This window comes from Salvelinus namaycush, chromosome 12, assembly GCF_016432855.1.
Source record: "Salvelinus namaycush isolate Seneca chromosome 12, SaNama_1.0, whole genome shotgun sequence".
NCBI lineage: Eukaryota > Metazoa > Chordata > Actinopteri > Salmoniformes > Salmonidae > Salvelinus > Salvelinus namaycush.
Genome location: NC_052318.1, coordinates 6813719 through 6819548, shown reverse-complemented (window position 1 = coordinate 6819548; position 5830 = coordinate 6813719).

The following is a 5830-nucleotide window of genomic DNA, read 5'->3' as shown; positions in this document are numbered from 1 at the left end:
CCCTCCTTTTTTGATATTTTCAGTGTTATTGTTAACAAACACACCCCATCAAGAAAATGAGAATTAAAAACAGGTTCAGCCCCTGGTTCGAACGTGATCTTGCAGAGTTACTCCACCTCAAGAATTGCATTTGGTGAAAGGCTTGGCACACGCATACTCAGGCTGACTGGCTCTCGTTCAGGCAAATGAGAAATAAGTGCACTCAGGCTATCCGGAAGGCCAAAGTTAGTTACTTAAGGACCTGTTCTCTCTCTGTGGGTCTAACCCCAAGAAGTTCTGGAAAACGGTTAGAGACCTGGAGAATAAACCCTCCTCCTCAGCTGCTCATGTCCCTTAATGTTGATGATGTGGTTGTTACTGACAAGGAGCACATGGCTGAGCTCTTTAATCACCACTTCATTAAGTCAGGATTCCTATTTGACTCAGCCATGCCTCCTTGCCTGTCCAACATTTCATTATCTGCCACCCCTTCTAATGCGACTATCCTCGATGCTTCTCCCTCTTTTTCCCCTGCCCCGCTACAAAGTTTCTCCCTGCAGGCAGTCACCTAGTCCGAGGTGCTAAAGGAGCTCCTTAAACTTGACCCAAAAAACATCTGGGCCAGATGGTTTAGACCCTTTCTTCTTTAAGGTTGCTGCCCCTATCATCGCCAAGCCTATCTCCAACCTTTTTAACCTGTCTCTCCTTTCTGGGGAGGTTCCCATTGCTTGGAAGGCAGCCACGGTTCGCCCTATATTTAAAGGGGGAGATCAAGCTGATCCTAACTGTTATAGGCCTATTTCTATTTTGCTCTGTTTATCAAAGGTGTTGGAAAAACTTGTCAATAATCAACTGACTGGCTTTCTTGATGTCTATAGTATTCTCTAGGGTATGCAATCGGGTTTCTGCTCAGGTCATGGATATGTCACTGCAACCTTAAAGGTCCTAAATGATGTCACCATTGCCCTTGATTCTAAGCAATGTGCTATTTTTATTGACTTGGCCAAAACTTGTGATACGGTAGACCATTCCATTCTTGTGGGCCGGCTAAGGAGTATTGGTGTCTCTGAGGGGTCTTTGGCCTGGTTTGCTAACTACCTCTCTCAAAGAGTGCAGTGTATAAAGTCAGAAAATCTGCTGTCTCAACCACTGCCTGTCACCAAGGGAGTACCCTCAAGGCTCAATCCTAGGCCCCACGCTTTTCTCAATTTACATCAACAACATAGCTCAGGCAGTAGGAACCTGTCTCATCCATTTATATGCAGATGATACAGTCTTATACTCAGCTGGCCCCTCCCCGGATTTTGTGTTAAATGCTCTACAGCAAAGCTTTCTTAGTGGCCAATAAGCTTTCTCTACTTTTAACCTTGTTCTGAACACCTCCAAAACAAAGGTCATGTGGTTTGGTAAGAAGAATGCCCCTCTCCCCACAGGTGTGATTACTACCTCTGAGGGTTTAGAGCTTGAGGTGGTCACCTCATACAAGTACTTGGGAGCAGTGGCAGATTTAGGTATAGGCTACATGGGCAGCCGCCCAGGGCGACGTCTTGCCGGGGTCGGCACGGGGAGCTGTGGGTCAATTAACCTTGTCGGAGTGGGCGCCCTGATTCTATTTCGTGAGCTAGGCAGGCTACTGCCTGGGAAGGTCTCCCACACAGAAGTACGAGATGGGGAGGGGGCGGGGGTAGGTTGACCTCAGGTCTCCCCACTGGAAGCCCGAGGTGGGGGGAGCGGGGGAATCTAGCAAATAGCGCACCTCTAACTTTGTACAGTACTAATGCAATTAGTAAAATCCGTCACACTATGAAATACTACCAAATAAACCACAATTAATTCATAATACTGTGAATATATAGTTTCACAGACATATTGTTGCATTTTTTTCTGGTTTGTGTGAAATCGTTAAGAATAATATAAAACCAGTCTGCACACCACCAATGTGAATTGGTTTAGTCTTTACTCTTGGTTGACAGTGTTGGGGGATGGGTAATGTAGTCTTGACTCTTGGTTGACAGTGTTGGGGGATGGGTAATGTAGTCTTGACTCTTGGTTGACAGTGTTGGGGGATGGGTAATGTGGTCTTGACTCTTGGTTGACAGTGTTGGGGGATGGGTAATGTAGTCTTGACTCTTGGTTGACAGTGTTGGGGGATGGGTAATGTAGTCTTGACTCTTGGTTGACAGTGTTGGGGGATGGGTAATGTAGTCTTGACTCTTGGTTGACAGTGTTGGGGGATGGGTAATGTAATCTTGACTCTTGACTCTTGGTTGACAGTGTTGGGGGATGGGTAATGTAATCTTGACACTTGGTTGACAGTGTTGGGGGATGGGTAATGTAGTCTTGACTCTTGGTTGACAGTATTGGGGGATGGGTAATGTAGTCTTGACTCTTGGTTGACAGTGTTGGGGGATGGGTAATGTAGTCTTGACTCTTGGTTGACAGTGTTGGGGGATGGGTAATGTAGTCTTGACTCTTGGTTGACAGTGTTGGGGGATGGGTAATGTAGTCTTGACTCTTGGTTGACAGTATTGGGGGATGGGTAATGTATTGATGCTCCAGTATCAAATCAACACAAATGGATAAGAAAAGGTCTAAGCCATCAGGTGCCCAGTTTAGGAAAAAGAGGAAAGAAGAGGAGAAAGTCGCAAAATATGAAGTTATGCAGCTAAGTCCTCTCTTTATGAGTATAATATTATGCATGTAATGAAATAGGCTAGTATAACACTTAGCCTATGTTGCTTTCTATGCTATTACACATAGGGTGACAATATTCTGTTTTCTGTCCAACTAGCTTACATAACATTGGATATCATTTCACACATTTTCATCATGATAATGTGTGTAGCCTGCAGCAAAACGATTACAACCTAACTAGCACATTATTGATTTGGTTAACGTTCCTTGAGGTGACATAAAGGTATTCTGTGGTTGTATTCACTAGGTCCTGAGTTCAGTCAGGGGAATTTCCAATGCTGTAGGCTGACTTAAAAGACATCTATATTATGCTGATATTTTGTATCTTTTGTGATATATTGAGTCTTTTGGGGTGTCTTATGCCTAGAATTAGCCAAGGAGGTTGTATGGTTCATTTGGTTCCTATTCTGAAAGTTTGATAAATTGTGCATAATGACATGTATATTTAATTGTGCAACAAATGTATTTAGGGTGTCAGACTCAAATACTGTATTTCAATGCAAATTCAGGGGCACTTCTGAAATATTTTGGAGCACCCTCTGGCACTGGCCAGGATGAGGAGCCATCCACCTCCTCAGCCACACAGGCCTCTTCAGAAATGATCTCGGAGCCTCAGAATGAGGAGCCATCCACCTCCTCAGCCACACAGGCCTCTTCAGAAATGATCTCGGAGCCTCAGAATGAGGAGCCATCCACCTCCTCAGCCACACAGGTGTCTTCACAAATGTTGTCTGAGCCTGAGGATGAAGACCCATTTGCTTCCACTTCTACCCAGCAGGATTCTTCAGGTGTGTTTGTGCGCACGCGCATGTGTGTGTGGGTACAACGTTTTAAGTTTCCATATTGTAGGTAACAATGCTAATTTTATTATTACTGGGTATGTACAGTATGTGGGATGTTCCACCGCTATAAATGCTGTGAATAACGTGTGTAAACTAATGCCCATGTGCTCTCCATTAGAAATATCTGTAGCAGCATCCCCACCAAACCCTGCTGCTGAGGATGAACCACTGTCTACAGACCCTGCTGACTGGCCTTCTGTTCTGACTGACAGAATTTGGACACAACTAGTTTGCAGAGGACCAAGTGAGGTACCACCTAACTTTGTTTTCCCAAGGAATGAGAGTGATGGAAGTTGCCACCACCAGTATTTCAGGAAAACCTTGGTGAGTGGTAAAAAAATCTCTAGAAGTTGGTTGGTGTATTTTTTAAAGAAACAACAGCCTCTTCTGCTTCTAAGAAGAAAATGAATTTAGCAAACTCAGGACTGACAGACTGAAAACATGCAAGTTCTTTGCTGACTTCCCACGACAGCAGTCCAGAACACCAAAACATGGAAAGAACTGGCAATGAGGGTAAAAAAGGGAAACAATTGATAAGCATGAGATGGCACTTATGGGGACTGAGAGCATAAGAGAGAGGTGTTGACACGTCTGACTGCTATTGTGCAGTCTCTGGCTATTAGAAATCTGGTACTAAGGGGCCACAGAAAGACTGTACTCTCCATCAAATGGTAATTTCCTAAAAGAGGTTGCTCTGATGGCACAATTTGATCCAGTCATGAAAGAGCACCTTAACCGTGTCCAAAAAGGGACCTCGAGTCACACCACCAGCTACCTTGGCCACCAAATACAAAATTAACTCATTGATTTGTTGAGCAGCAAGGTAATTTCAATAATGGTGAGTGACATCAAGCTGGCAAAATTCTTCTCTATCATTCTAGATTGCACCTCAGATGTCAGCCACACTGAACAGTTGTCAGTTGTGATTAGAATTGTGTCACTGAAGGAGGAGCCCCGCATAAAGGAACATTTAATGTTTTTTTTGGAGGCAGAGGAGTCCACGTACATTTGGCATCCTTGATTCTCAAAAGATTAGAGGAGCTAAAAATTCCTTTTGAGGACTGCAGAGGACCATCTTATGATAATGGGGCCAACATGAGAGGCAAAAACCAAGGTGTCCAAGCCAGACTCCAGGAAATGAATCCAAGAGCTCTATTTGTGCCATGTGGGGCTCACACATTGAACCTGGATGTGGCTGATGCTGCTAAAAGTTCTGTTGATGCCTCATTGCTAATAATTATATTTTTTAGGGTTATCTAAATGTATGTATTACCATTAGTATGTTACCATAAGTATTTATATAGTCCTGCTACCAGTCATTTTTCAGCCCTGTTAACGCGTACACAGTGTACAAAACATTAGGAACACCTTTCTAATATTGCGTTGCACCCCCTTTTGCCCTCAGAACAGCCTCAATTCGTCAGGGCATGGACTCTACAAGGTATTGAAAACATTTCACAGGGATGTTAGCAGTCATGGAAAAAGTACCCAATTCTCATACTTGAGTAAAAGTAAAGATACCTTAATAAAAAATTACTCAAGTAAAAGTGAAAGTCACCCAGTAAAATACTTCGTTTTAAATATACTTAAGTATCAAAAGTTAATGTAATTGTTAAAATATACTTAAGTTTATCAAAAGTTAAAGTATAAATAATTTCAAATTCCTTTTACTAAGCAAACCAGAATGCATCATTTAAAAAATATATATATTTACAGATAGCCAGGGGCATGTTCCAACACTCAAACATAATTTACATATGAAGCGTTTGTGTTTAGTGAGTATAAGTTATCTACATTTTTGCAAATAGAACCATTTTTGCAAATAGAACCAGATGGAAACTTCTAGTCCCAAGCTGTAGATGTCCTCGTGCATCTCAACCGTTGTAAGAGCTTTCTGCGAGTGACATAATAAACCACTTGACCATTGCTTTTGTTTGCTTCAGTTAAACATTGTCATGTCATGCCGACTCTGACCAGTAAGATCTGAGATGATACTGGCATCCACACAAGACAGATATTGAGAGGAGATTGTATTGTGATTCACACTAACACCAAGTGAAGCTGCCAGGCTATTTGAACTTGCTTTTCAGTACAGTTGGTCAGTTCATAGAACTAGAATGTGATTGAATTTCTATGATTCAGCCTCTAAACATCAATGCTTATGCAATTCAATATTATGTCATATGTCTGGACTGGATTTTAACTATGCTTTGTAGTATGGAAGATGTAGGTCATGAATGTCTTTCAAGGTGTTAATCATACAAATAAACTGATAGCCCAAATAAAACATACAAATGGTAAAAGAAGGCAAATAG